We start from the raw sequence: 15,630 nt of genomic DNA, 5'->3' as shown, positions 1-15,630 counted from the left end.
AGTTATTTTCAAAGAAGCTGGATCCATCTTAATATTTTCCTGCCATAATTGCTTCAAGCCAATCTCTTCTAAAGGAATTAAAAATGCAAATCTAATATTCTAATTGCATAATAGGATCATCTTGGCAGCTGGATCAATACTATCTCCCACTGTCAATAATAAGGCCAGGCTGTGTGGATGTCAGAGCCCACCAGTCTCGCTTTATCACTGGCCCCGTGGCCCATCCACATCTATAAGATGTGACATTTTATCCGTGGCCTTCTATCAATCAGCTTTAATATGTGCATCACAGAGATGTGCATTGTCATCTTCACATCCACGTTGCCTTGGGCACCAGACAGTCCAGAGTTGAAAGCTTCGTGTTTCCAAGAACTAAGTTAAATGGCAGACAAATGATAACGACACATAGGATTTTTTTTCTGGCCACCATCCAATGGAATCAGAAGCAAAGGACCTACAAAGGATCACCTCAAAGATCCCAGACCTGTCAGTGCAGCTACAAATCATTGCAAATTGCATAGATCTCCAGTCAGAAGACCACGCTGTGACTTCCAGTTCAGCCATCGCCCAGTGGATCAGCTTGAGCAAGTCACCCGGTTTCTAGGTGCCTCAGTTTCCCATTCTATAAAAGAAGGGTGTTAACTTGGGTTGAAGGTGAAGGTCCCTTCCAGCCTAAATATTATTTTACTTCCAGAAGAGTAAAGATCATATTCTGTGTAGCAAGGAGGAAGACCATCAGTTTAATTGAAATAACAGACTTTGTTGCTACTTCTGGGCAATTTGCCAATTAACAGCGACATTGTAATTAACACCTATCACCCAAATTCTATTTCCATTAAAAAACATTTTTCTAAGGGGTGTCTTGGTGCCCCAGTGGTTAAGCATTTAACTTCAGCTCAGGTCATGATCTCGCAATTTGTGGGTTTGAGCCCTGTGTTGGGCTCTGACAGCTCAGAGCCTGGAGGCTGCTTCAGATTCTGTGTTTCCTTCTCGCTCTCTCTGCTCCTCCCCACTTATGCTCTCTCTCTCTCAAAAATAAATGTTAAAAAAATTTAAAGAAATGCTTTTCCAATAGATCTCCCTCACCCTTTCAATACTCTATTTTCTCCCAGGTTTCAAATATGATACTATTTGATCCAATATCCTATCATTTGGTTTACCCACTTCAACCAGCAAAAAAACACTGGTACAAACTATGTCAACAATCTTAAACTTCCTTAACTAGAACTAAGCAATCAGGGTGTAACAAAACCTTAGGTTTCTTATTAAATCCAATTCTAGGGTAAACAAATTTCAAATAGCTTTAGAGCCAAAGATTTTTAGATTCTTTGAGGAACACCTTACTGAAATTATGACAGCACACAGTGAAATTTAAAGCATAATTTATTAAGCTTTCTAAAAAAGTATTCTGTGGGTATCTGTACCTCATGTAATTATAGCAAAATTCTGCATTTATATCCTTCTTTGTAGTTTATTCAATTAACAATTATTCATTCTATGCTGGACTTGTGCAAGGAGCTTTCACGCATATTTCTTTATCAGGAGTTAGATAAGATTGGCATTATTTTCCCCAAAGGAGGAAACCGAGGCTGGGGGACAGTCAAAGATACCCAGGAAATTATCAGGAGACGTGAAAGTGACAAAAGATGTAAAAATTATTCAAGAAATTGAGAAGAAAAGGAAAGATTCCTGCAAAGTTGAGGCAGGCAAAGCATTCTATTTTCAAAAGGGCTGGAGGAGGGCTTGAAGATAAGGAGGTAGAGAGTGGAGAGGAAAGGATATTCTGTTAAATACAGACCAGTGAGCTTAATATTGATCCCTGGCAGAACACGAAAACTAATCATTATAGGTTGATCTGTGTGCTCAGGGACAAACAGTGACTGCCAAGAGGCTGGCCGCTCTTAGACAAGTCACCCCAATCTAATCTCGTTTCCTCTCCTGATAGGGTTATTAGGCTGGTTGATCAGTGGATCTGGATTTCAGCAAGGTACTTGACAGAGTTGCATAGGATATTCTTGTGGACAAGAGGGAGAAATGAGGGTGAGGTTAGAGTACAGTTAAGTGAATTTGTCGCTGGTCAGACAAGCATATCCCAAGTGTTGATTAATAGAGTGATGTCAACTTGGAAAGAAGACCATAGCCATGCGCCCCAGGGCTGTGTTTTCAGTCTTGTGTTCAGTGAGCTCATCAGTGTCTTGAACAGCAAGCATTGTAGGAGACGTGCTCGTTGGAACATTAACGGACAGGAATGGGGGGTGGGGGGGGGATGCTAATGCATTAAACAAAATAATCAGGATCCAAAATGCTATCCTGCTAGTCAAATGGTCCCAAAACCATCAAGAAGAAATGTAATAGGAATGAAGATAAAGTCCTGTAATGTATACCAAAATCAATAGCACAATAGAGGGTGTGAGAATCTTGGCTTAAGAGCAGTTCAGGGAGAGAAGACCTGGCCCCATGCACAATGTGCCTCAATGATTTGTTGTAGCCAATAACAGACCCAAGGGATTTTGAATTGCCTTGATAGACATTTGGGATCCCCTCCAAAAGTAGTTATGATCCTGCTATGTGGTGGGCTGGGAGATACCCAGGTTCAGGTCAGATACTGCATTCTAGGACAGGAAAGAGAGAATTCAGTAGAGGGCGACAATACCAGCAAAGGATGTGGCTGTCACACTAGCTGACAGATGGTTGATGTAGTTGGAAATACTTGCCCAAGGAAAGGCAAGGATGGCAGTCTTCTAACATCTGGAGAGTGACATAGGGAAGAATGAGAAAACATGATGTCCACTGCTCCATGAGGAGAGAAGGAATTACAGGAGCTCAGAAAGTTTCAGGGCTTCCTGAAACTCAGGGCTCATGCTGCCCCATGAGGGATGGAATTCCCAGTCCTGAACTTATAGGCTGGGGTACTAGAGGAACTAACTATTCCTTTTTCGGGTGAGATGTTGCTCTGTGTGGTTCTACAGGGCTAAGCTTGGGGTATGTGGAAATGTGTAGACAATCAAATTGCCATCAACATAGCCTGCTGGTTAGATCTATTACATAAGCCGTAGCCACTTATTACTTCAAGGCACTTTGTGTACATAGTGAAGGTGTGATGAAAATAAAAATGAGCATGACACATGGCTTTCCCTGGGGGGGAGCTTAAAATCTAAAGTAAGTAATTGGCAGGTAAAAGGCAGATGAAATTGATTATAATAGAGGCACAAAGAAAGAGCTTCAAGATGGAGAGAGGGTGACATTTAACTTTAAGTTGGGTTGGAGCCATTCAAAGAAAGCTTCACGGAACAGGTAGCATTTGACCTCAGCAGATGCTGGAAGTACAGCCACAATCCCCATGATGTTCTAAAAGTTCCTACTCCTGAAACTTTCCCCATATTTACCCTTTTGGAATTTTAGCTTCTCTATGCAGTTCCTTTGATGAGATGTCGTTGTCTGCCCACACTTGGCAACTTTAAAGTTCAGATCTCCTTGATTTGTTGGCTTCCTCATCACCCTCTCTATTATGAAGGACCTGCCTCTGATGCTTCTGTGCCCCCGCACTGTCCACTCTCACAGCAGACAGAGTTCTGGATCAGGAGCCGCATTCCATCACTTTCGTCACATAAGGTAACCTCATCCCAGGAGCATCAATTGACCCTTGCCATATTCTGTTGCTCAGAAGCAAGTCAGAGGTCTTGCCCACATTCTAGAAGAGGCGATTACACTGGGTAGACATATGAGGGCCACCTGAAGGTCTGTCTGCTGCAGGTGGTGAGCAAGAATCAACAGTTACCTGGAGCAAGGAGATGGATGGTCAGTTCAGAGCTGGGCCCCTGGCCCCAGGGAAGCCTTCAGGCATCATGCCCTTAACATTCTCTTTGGCCTTGCCCAGACAAATGGCTTGTTAGCCTATGAATGTAACAAGAGGGCAATGTAGGCACCAGGTCTCTTCTGGAGTCACCTCTGAAGACTGGACTATCCCACAGGCCCCTATCTCATGCCTGAGTGACATGATCCCCCCAGCCATGTGTGTCTGGGAATTCCCAGACTTTACCAGCTACCGAAAAGGAACATTTTCTTTCCAGCAGTTTCAAGTCCATGAAGCACTCAGAGGCTGTTGCTGGAGCCATCCCCTCAGCTTTCTTGTATAATGCAAGATGTCGTCACCTCCCCAGTGAACTGACCATTCAGAATTTAATCATCATGATGTTTCATTCTGTGTTGAAGATCTAGTGGAGTGTCTGACTCTTAATTTCGGCTCAGGTCATGATCCCAGAGTGGTGCAATCGAGCCCTGCATCGGGCTCTATGCTGAGTGTGTTTAAGATTCTCACTCTCTACTCCTCCCCAACTTACATTCCCCCCTCTTCTCTCTCTCTCTCTCTGAAACAAGGCCTTCCCTTGGAGATCTCAGGGGAAGACTAATTTGTTATTTTCTCCTTCTGTAAAGTGGTGAGAAAACTGCACTGGAGATCATCATGAAGTTCTTCTAATCCAAGCTCCATCCAGATGTGGTGCCCTCCTTGGGGAGATGGTGTTTCTAGTGTGTAACTGCCACAAGTCTGATTCTCTTTGGGACCTGACAAATGCTAAGAATAGCTCTGTGGTAGACTGAAAAATGGCCACAATCCTTCGATCCTTGAGAGAGTCACAACCTTTGCATGTGACTTAGTGATGCTTCCCATCAAGAAGTGGCAGCCTGTCTCCATACTGTGAATTTGAGTTGTTGTTATAACTTAATTAAGACAAAAGAATGGGGTGGAAATGACAGTCTGAAAATCTGGGGCCCAGGCATCAAAAGGACTTGCACTAATCCCCCGACCTCAGAATCCTGCAAAGAGCAAGCCCAGGCCAGCCTTCTGGAGGATGAGAGACAACGTGCAAGAGAAGCTTGTTATCTATCTGATGCCATTCTGGACTAGCCAGGTCCCTGGTGACCCAACCACTGACTGTAGACTGAGCCAACCCAGCAGAGACTAGAAAAACTGCCCAGCTGAGAATGCAGACCAACCCACAGTGTGAAACAAATGGCTACTGTTTTTACCTACTTCATTTGGGGTAGTTTGTTATGCAGTAAACACTAACTGATACAGGCTCCATAGTTTAGCTGCATAAACATCAGGGTTCCCAGGTTGAAAGAACCCACCCCCTGCCTCATTCTCAGATACTCAGTCAGCTGGTGGCATTCCTGTACCATCTGCCACAGGTCTTTTGGAGCCATTTTCTTGGGCCACCAGGATCTAACATTGAAATGAAACAAAACCCTTGGCGGGGGGAAGGGTTGAGCTGCCGTATGTTTTCCTTTCACAAAAGCCCTTGCAAAGCATATTTCTTTATTTCATCCTTGGATGATTGCCTTCAATTCTTTGTTTCATAAGCTTCTATTCTTCCAAAGAGCCGTGACAGCATTGATTTCAACCTATGATTGCTGGTGAAATATTAAACCTTATTGATTTGAAATTCAGGATTAGTTGCAAGTTGGATACTCTGCATATTTTGGAGATGCACTATTTTCTCTCTTCTAGTTTAAAAGTAATTGCAGTTCCACAATATGATTTTTTTTTTAGATGTAGCACTTGAAGTCAAATTTCTCATTTTGTCTCCCCCCGAATTTCCTAGCACAGGAAAACCCTATCTATTCTTAGTCAATTTCTCATTAGAAGAATTTTTGAAACTTAGTTCATATCCTTTCCCCCCAAATTGATACATAATTCTTTATATGTGTCTGTAGCTACTAAAATTAATTATTGAAAATTAATAATGCATCATATTCAAGATCAAAAATGGCAACTATATTTAATATTTTTGATCTCTTGGGGAAATTATTATTGTGGCCCAACTATACTTATATTAGATAATTTACTGAAAATGATGTATATCATTATTATTAAATACTGATTTTTAATAAATAGACATGAGTAAATTTTTTTAAAGTAAACAAAATAGAAATATAGCAAACAATGGGGCGCCTGGGTGGCTTAGTCGGTTAAGCGTCCGACTTTCGCTTAGGTCATGCTCTCGCAGTTCGTGGGTTCAGGCCCCGCGTCGGACTCTGTGCTGACTGACTGCCAGCTCAGAGCCTGGAGCCTGTTTCAGAGTCTGTGTCTCCCTCTCTCTCTGACCCTCCCCTGCTCACGCTGTCTCTCTCTCGCGCTCCTAGAAATTAAAAAAAAAAAAAAAGAAATATAGCAAACAAACCTTCAGGCGCCATAGTGTGTTGACATCACCTTATTCATTCTATAACATTTGGTCATACATTACTCAGAAATACTATTGAAAATAGCTAGTCATTAGCTATCAGAGAATGAAAGTATAGCCTCAGAAAATGAAAAATAGCCACAAAATTTTTTTTAACGTTTATTTAGTTTTGAGAGAGAGAGAAAGAGAGAGACAGCACAAGCAGGGAAGGGGCAGGGAGAGAGGGAGACACAGAATCTGAAGCAGGCTCCAGGCTCTGAGCTATCAGCACAAAGCCCAATGCAGGGCTTGAACCCACGAACTGTGAGATCATAACCTGAGCTGAAGTTGGACGGTTAACCAATTGAGCCAACCAGTCAGTTTTAATGTTCCCACAAAAATTTTTTTTTAAATTGGGGATTTTCAAAATACCTTAATCATCCAATTGTAAGGTCTCTAATGGCAAGAAGCACATGTGTTTTAATCCCCAATATGCACCACTCAGCAGAGTGACAGACATTGTATAGGTCCTCAAGATACATTATAGTTGAAAACATTTGGCCATAAATGGTAGACATCTCTTTAATCTGAGCATCTGAGTTTGGGCATTTAAAAGAAACCTATCTGACAAAGTATGTAATCAATATTTCTGATGGGGACTGAGGGTTGCTTTTATATTTTAGTGCCTCATTAAGTTTTTCAACTTTTAAAAATTAATACATCAAGGCTTATTGATACCTTATGTATGTGACCATCAATCATCATACAAGACTAGTTTAAATACTGGGAGCCAAAAAATAATCCACGTTGTTCCAACTAATTCATTAAGAAATTCCCAAGGTTGGGTGAAATGAATAAAGACAGAAATATTTGCTGCCCCAGTTGCACAGCTGTCTAGAGTAGAGAGCTCTTCTGAATTCACATTATACTTAGGTCTTTCCCTTTAGGACAAACCAGTCTGGACAGCTGACCACCTTCTCTCCATCTGGTCAGTATGGCCTGTCTGGTAGGAACTCTGGACGACTCCAACACAGTGTGGAGTTCTGTAGAAAGAAACTGGAAGAAACTCATAGGATTCGGGGGGATGATCAAGGAGCCTGAAAAGACAGGCTCTGGTATGGCCCTGGTACCCAAGGGGAGGCCCCAGAACTTTCTCTCAGGCACCGAGGTAAGATGACATGGCTCTGACAGGCTTTCTGTATTGAGAGATCCAGACAGCCATCAACTTTCAGCTACAACAGGGTCACATGTCCACTTCACAGTGAGAAGGAGCCCAAAGAAGGAATCTCAACATGCACAACTCACATTGTCCCTAGAATAAGGTGCTAGAAGAATGAGCCCAAGTCACACATCAACAGGGTCAAACAGGCGCTGGCCCAGGGTGTACTCCTGCAGAGGATGGATGCTAAGACTAAAAATGATATTGCTTTTATTCTTGCTGACACTGACTGAGTGCTTACTATATATCAGACATCCTTCTACTCTTCTCTGGTTGTTAAACTCGCTACTTACAATGACTCATGGAGTAACTCGTTTACAAATGAGGAAACTCAGGCACAGAGAAGTGAAGTAACTTGCCTAAGATCTCACTGCCAGTGAGCCAAGCTTAGATTCTACTCCATCTAGTTCATCTCTAGAACTTATTCTACTAACAGTGAGCCCCACCGGTAGGTGCTAAGGAACCTCGAACTACTGATTTCCCAGACAACTGAGTAACCCCCCAACCCCCAAAAGCTTCAGATATATCTCCTCTGAGAGACTCTCTCTGAAGAAGACCTCAAATAGGTTAAGCCCAGGAGACAGAGACACTGTGGGGACAGAATTCTTAGATGGTGTCTGTGATCCCCACTCCTAGCGTTATGCATCATACAATTCCTCTTCTTGGCTTATAAATGTGTGTGTGTGTGTGTGTGTGTGTGTGTATACCTGTTACTTATATATGTATAAGACTCCAGAAGCCAGAGAGGGTCTTGCTGGCCTTAGAAGACCTTACCTGTCGTGTGAACTTCCTATGGACAGCACCATGCCCCAGGGAGCTGTGGGCGTCTCTGCAGTGGAGGGTCTCAGACCTATATCAGGACACACTGAATTCTACCAATGACCAGAGAGCTTGGGAGAGGCTAGAGCCTCAGGGAAGTTGGTGCCCCAGCCAGTGATGCCTTGAGTATAGCCTATGAGACCTTGAGCAGCAAACTCAGGTACGCTAGGTCCAGATCCCTAACCAACAGAAACTGTGAGATTACAAGTATGTGTTTTAAGCCACTAAGTTTGGGTAATTTGTAACAGCCTGGAAACCTAATGTAGACACCAACGGCAACAGGGTCTGCATGAAGCAGGAGCGGTGGGGACAGAAGGAACCTTCCTATGGGGTGCTTCTGGAGGAGGGAGGTGTGCACCACAGTGAAATGTCACATCAGGGGGCTCATTGTGTAGCTAACCAAGCTTTTGTGACTGACCTCATCTGGCTAGCTTTTTCATAATCTTAAGAACACTAGGGATCACTCCAGAAAAAATGCACTTGTAGGCAATATTGTGCACACCTTGGGCAGGCATTCGGGTCCCTGAAATGCCCCCTTGTGTCCTGCATTGATACTAGGAGCCCTGCTCTAGGATGGATGCTGAGACTAATAACGCTAGACTAAACATTCCTGATGGCGCATGTTATTTCTGGATAAAAAGTGGCTCTTGGGGGACAAAAAAGTCTTCCTTTTTTTTAAGGCATAAGGTACAGATATACATCCAGTACATACACAGATTTACAGAGCCTCTGTGGGATTATAATTTGCAGGGAGACAATTAGGAAAACAATATCTTAAAAAGCTCCACAGGGAGTAGATAATGAAAAGACAAGGTGGAGAAACTCTGATCTAGGCAATCAGAGTTCACGGTCAAAACACTAATAGTATTCTACATCTTCCTGGCTGCTGGTTACACGGATGTGTCCACTTTGTTAAAAGAAAAACGAAAAAAGGGAACAGTGCAGGTGCTGCGGGCTGGAGACCTACACACCTGACTGTATGGAAGGCAGACTTCGTCAAGAACCATTTGCCAACAGCCAGTGAACTACAGTCCAGCATTCCGGCTCCTCTAGCTGAAAATGCTGACGTGCTGGGGTCAAGAGCAAAGACTTCAGGCAAAAGCCTGGGCTCTCTCCCAGCTTCCCCCTTTTCTAACCATGTTACTTTGGCAAAATAACCATCCCTGTGAGCCTCAGTGTTTTCATCTGGCAAATGGGCTTAATTATACAACCCATCTCAAAATTCTAGGTGAGGGTCACTGAGTGTGTCCCTGAAAAGCACAGGGAACAGGGTCTGAAACCTATAAACCACACGTTTTGTGGTCCTGGCTTTTTTGTAGCTTTTTCTGCCTTGTCTTTGCTCTCTCAATTTTAAGTCTCTGGAAAACGGGGCGGGTGGGGACCCACACACACACACACACACACACACACACACACACACACACACCAAACACCCAACCATCCTCATTCCCCAAGCCCTCAGTGTGGTGCTCAGCAGAAGCTAGATGCCTAGAGGGTTGTGGTCAAAGTTGTGGAATCATTTACTTTCTTGTGGCATTTTGATACAGTTCAGAATTATTGATCTTGGTTTCTGGGAACAATATGGTTACATATTAGATACTTTCAGACCAAATTTTGTTTTCTCCCACAAAGATGAGGTAAAGGGTCTCAGGCCTGACACAGAAGAGTGTTAGGACCCAGGAGCCCAGTTCTGGTTCGACCTCTGTGGGCCATCAGCTGAGGGGTCTTTAAAAATAAATCACCTTGGGGTGTCTGGGTGGCTCAGTCAGTTGAGCATCTGACTCAGGTCATGATCTCACAGTTTGTGAGTTTGAGCCCTACATAGGGCTCATTACGGTCGTGCAGAGCCCGCTTGGTATCCTCTGTACCCCACTCTCTCTGCCCCTTCCTGGTCACACTCTCTCTCAAAAATAAATAAAATATTTGTAAAAATCACCTTGCCCATACAGGCTGGGGCTCTCCCATCTGGGCAGTGAGAATGGGTCCCCCTATGGGGTTATAGCGTTCAGAGTAACAGCAATAGTGACCTCACTCCTAATGTGTACCAGGCATGAGATGGAGTGCCAGAAATTACCCACCCCTTCCATCCTCGTGAGATAGCACTCCCAACATCCCCATTCCACAGCTAGGGAAACTGAGGCACGCCACCCCCCCTTCAATGCTGGTAAGTGGTAGAATCAGCACCTGGCTCCAGAGCCTGTCTTCCTAACTGTTACCCAGCATCGCCACATCCAAGTCCATTAAGTTCATTAAGAAATACTTAATGTGCTTCCCCTAGGACTCAGTGTATATTGGACCCAGTGATCATTGGGTCTCTGAGACACCACTAAAATAGTCCCTTGGCTCATCCTTCAAGAAGCAAGTTACTGTCTTCTCTTTCCTGAGCCTTCCTGAGTCTTGACACCAGCTTCTCCTCCTTCTGCACTCATTCTAACCCTGGGGCCTGTGTGCTGGTCATGGGGTCTGGAGTTGGTTGCTGTCACTTTATATGAATCGTCTCCTCTCCCCAAGTACATGACTGGACTCTGACGTCAGAGACGGTATCTTCCTCTATCCCAGCATTTCCCTCCTGGAGCACACAGTATGGTTCAGTAAATACTGTCACTGTCAAAGCATCACAGACATGCCGCATCGCATCTAACATCATCTATTGACTTAGCTGATGGGATGTGGGAGAAGGAGAGAGAGAAAAGGCCAGGGACCCCCAGGGCTGGCAGCACGGTGAACCATGACTGGCACCAGAGGAGGACTACAGCTCCTTGGGAAAGTCTGGACACAACTGGGCCAAGGAGTGAGGACACCCCGAGCTTATTTCTAGAACAGGCTGGAAGAATCAGATGTCAGGTTGCGGCAGGAACTTCCTGACAGTCTCTTCACCCACTGTCTTGCAAGAATTGCCCTGGAGGGTCAATGCATCATTCACAATGTCATTTCCAAGTTCACCTTTTTGAAATATTAATGGCCCTGGCTGGCCTTTTTTTCTGCTGACCATGGACACAGTGCGTGTCCCTCGAGGAGGCAGAGGCACAGAAGATGGACTCAGAGCCCTGAATTGAAATTCCATCAAGTCTTTGGGTCAATGGAAATCCTTTACACTGTGACAGTGACATAGACCCACTCCTTCCTTCACTTAATTCTAGAGGCTTTGAGTAGGTTTTGCTTATGGGACAGGATTCCATTTCAGTTCTAACCCAAACACCCTGCTGTGGGGACAGACGTTTGCCGGGAAAATCAAGGGTCTGCAATGAACAGGCCACTTGCTGCTGGTAGGTGCAGGTGCAAGTGTCATGTATGGACCCCAATGGCTGTCAGCCCTGCAGCCTGAGAGGAAAGCTCACTTCAGGGCTTATACCAGGACTGTATACATGAGGAGGGGTTTAGACATCTTGTGCTTCTGATCTGGGACTCTGTCTGCACCAGATTATTAATATCAGAAACATACCTGAACCACCGAGGGATGTGTTTCTGTGTCAACACTGTCTGGAAATGTCCGTCAGACCATTCCTTGTTCACATGGAACAAGGCTCTCAAGGAGAAAAGAGAGAGGAGAGGAGATGTGTTCTGGCAGAAGCTGCAGAAGCTACAGAAGCCCGATGGTTCAGGAAGAAAAGCCAAGTTGCAAAGATAGAGTCAGGAAGCAGGATATGGCTGTGTCAGTGGCGGCAAAAATACCTGGAAATCCTAGAGAGAGAAAGCAGGTTCTGGGCACAGGGTTGCAAAACGGCCTACCTCTCAAGCAGTCAGTACCTTGCCTGCCTCCCGCCTGGTGCCCAACTATTGTCTAGTGCAGTGGACTCTGTGGTTAGAAGCCATCTAGTGCATCTAAAGCTGACATGCGCCAATGCTGACACATGCACTGTGGCGGCTGCTCCAGACGCCCGTCGCTATCTCTTTGCTCCTCCCTCCCAGGGCCCTCCAGCCCAACTTCCAACTCCCAGCACCTTCACTTATTTGCCTGAAGGCTTTCTCTGACCACCAGAGCCTGGTACCCCCCATAGACATTGCAGGCTGGAACGGACAGAAAATTAATGCCACCAGGAGTTCTTGCCCAGTGATTGACTGATGGGTGTTGGTTGGTACATACACCACTAGGTGGGAAAATTCTGACATGCAACACTGTTTCCTAGAGTTCCCCCAAGGCATTAGGCTCTAGTTTTCTACAAAAAGAACTTGCTGAACTTGAATCTTTGTCTCACAACCTGCTTCTAGGGAGACCTAAACTTGGATGTACATTACACACACACACACACACACACACACACACACACACACACACTACTGTTCATAGAAGGGTTTAAATTGTACGACACTCTGGTTACATGATCTTATTTGTTTTTCACATCAGTTTTGTTAGCATTCTTTCACTTTAGAAATTCGGAAACTGAGTCTAGAGAGGCTGATAGATCACCCAGAGTCAAATACTGGACTCAAAAGAATTTCTAGCTGTTTCCAATGCCTTTGGTTTTCCCCATGGCACAGTGTTACCCCAATGGAGGGGACAACTAAGGACAGAATTCCAAACACTTCACTGATGGTCAATGTGTCTCTTGGTAAAATCTAAAATTGCTATAAGGCATAGCCAACACCACTATAACCTTTGGAATGAATCAGTCCCTACCCATCCCCAACAAAGCTTCCCCTGTCATCTGCTGATAACATGTTACAAATAGTAGTAGGTGTTTAGTAAATACATGGTAGATAGATGATGGATGGTGGATGGATGGGTGGATAGACAGATACATGGGTGGAGGGCTGGCTGGCTGGCTGGATGGATGGATATACAGCCATTATCAGTCCACCATGAATGTCTATGTCTCTTGCATCCTGAGCAAGAACAAGGGCAGAGTGACAACTAACTAAATGTGATTTACATATAACCTATTGCCTATTTTTTGTCCCTGCATCAAAGACATCTGAGAGGATGTCTCTGAGAATGTCATCTATTGAGAGTATCAGGAAAAAAGTTTGAGAAAAACAAGTTTCAATCATTCACCAGAATTGGGATGAAGCCAATCTTGCACCCAAAGCAGTGCTTCTTATGCCTAAGTGAGAACAAAAACAAACTTGTTTAACAAGCTTATGAAAAATGCCGATTTCCTGCTATAAATAAAGCCAAGATTCTAATTTGATAAGAACCCAGAGTCGTGTAACATCTGGTAATTCTGAAGACATTACAGGTTTGAAGTGTCCTCTTCATAGAGACCTAGACCTTTTCTAGGAATTCTTTTAGTTTATTGTCAGGGTTTGCCTTGAAGTGTTAGATCGCAAATACACACAGGACTTACAGAGGATGTCAGAAGTGGGATGGAAAAGACAATACTCCCACCCTGGGTACTCACTGGAAGTGGCAGGGAACAACACAGAATCAAGATCTTGGGGTGGAAGGGGAGATTAGGGACCAGAAAATTCAACCCCGGACCCAGTGTATCAATCCCTGTTAATGCTTGCCAACAGAAAGTGGTCTATCTTTTGCTTGAACACTTCCTGTAATAGGAGGCATCTACCTCCCAAAATTGTCCATTTATTTTTTTAGTTTTGTTACAAAATTCTTAGCGGTTCCAGTTGTGTTTACTGAGGCCACAAAGATTAGTTCCAATTACTGTGTACCACGACAGCTCATGGAATATTTAGGGACAAATGGAATGTCTGCTCTAAGGTAAGCATTACCCTTCCTCCTTAAGTGTCCATGTGACAGGATATGATAACTTTTAACACCTAGGTGATGCCCTCTGGACCTGCCTTTGAATTCAGCCTTCCAGCTGTGGTCTGATAAGAACAAGGAGAGAGGGTCTATCACACCCTTTATTATGGACACTCTACCTCCATTATTGCCTTCTGAAATCACATTAGCTGATCTAGTAGCCACATCCTATTGAGCCAAAACTCAATTAAAACTCCAAAGTCTTTTTTCACTGGGAACCTCTCTGTGTGCGGCCATTGATCCAGTTATCAGCACTCTCCGAGTAAAGCTGTTCAACCATGTTGTGAATCAGAATCTGACTACACAGCCTGTGTATCCACATCTCTTCATCTACTCCACATGGGAGGAGGCTTATCGCTTCATCAGACTTTCTCTGTTCACTAGGTCCCGGTAGAGTGACCAAAATCAACTGTTCTACCCCTGTTCCCTGGAGGCACACCGTCATGATGCCAGAGGAGACTCTCGGCCTGGGATCTGATCACATCTGCAGAAAGACACGACAGGTAACACTTCATTTCCAAAGCTGGAGATGAAGTGCTCTTGTCGTGAAGAATTCTCTTCCCATGCTGATGCTGGAGAGTAGGACAACCCGGGGTTCTCTCAGAGGATCCAAGGAATGAGGGAGCTTTATCCAATCTGACTCTCTGCTGTTTTAAGAATTTAATCCATTTTTATTTGTTTTAATGACTGATCTTTCATTTGAACCTATTTTCTCTATCACTTCCCTGATTGTGTTTTTCTTTCTCTCCCTTTTCCTGCCTTCTGCTTTGTTTTTGTTTCTCTTTATCTCTTTTCTTTCTGTTATTTTGGAATTATATATCCATATTTCTACATTTGTACTAATATAATGTTAACATGCCAGGCTATCTTTTTTTTGAGATTGTGATGCTAACCAACACCCACAGATAAGGCTCTTACAACTCTTTAATAGATCCCCAAATTTCTTCTATCATATGTCATATTGTTCTCCAGTATTTCAACTCCTTCTCATTGTAAATAGCCCCTCAAATATCATTCATATTATATTTATGGTAGATTTGTAAAACGTTTTTACTGGATTCTTAACTTGCCCTTGCTTCTTGCTGCCTATAATTCCTTATAGCTTCCATTCTTGTTTTCAGTACTGCATTATTTTATTTTCTCTTTCAGGTTTCAAGTTTCTTAGTCCTTTTGTGTCTGAAAATATCTTTATTTTACTTCCACTCATTTATACAGCAAGGAGTGAAACCATTATGTTAAAAGAGGTTTGTTTTTTTTTCAAGTTTTCATTTAAATTCCAGTTAACATACAGTGTCATATTAGTTTCAGGTATAGATTTTAGTGATTCATCACTTACATACAACACCCAGTACTCATTACAACAAGTGCCATCCTTAATGCCCATCACCCATTTAGCCCATCCCCCATCCACCTCCCCTCCAATTACCCTCGGTTTGTTCTCTATAGTTAAGAGACTGTTTCCTGGTTTGCCTCTCTTTTTTTTCTATATGTTCATCTGTTGGGTGTTTCTTAAATTCCACATATGAGTGAAATCATATCATATTTGTCTTTCTCTGACCTATTTCACTTAGCATAATACTCTCTAGGTCCTTCTACACTGTTGTTGAAATAGCAAGATTTCATTCTTTTCTATGGCTGAGTAATATTCCATTATATATCCATACCACCTCTTATTTATCCATTCATCAGCCAATAGACATTTGGGCTCTTTCCATAATTTGGCTATTGTT

Source organism: Crocuta crocuta, unplaced genomic scaffold (genome assembly GCF_008692635.1).
Source record: "Crocuta crocuta isolate KB4526 unplaced genomic scaffold, BGI_CrCroc_1.0 scaffold84, whole genome shotgun sequence".
NCBI classification, from domain to species: Eukaryota; Metazoa; Chordata; class Mammalia; order Carnivora; family Hyaenidae; genus Crocuta; species Crocuta crocuta.
This window is presented reverse-complemented; position numbering follows the sequence as displayed.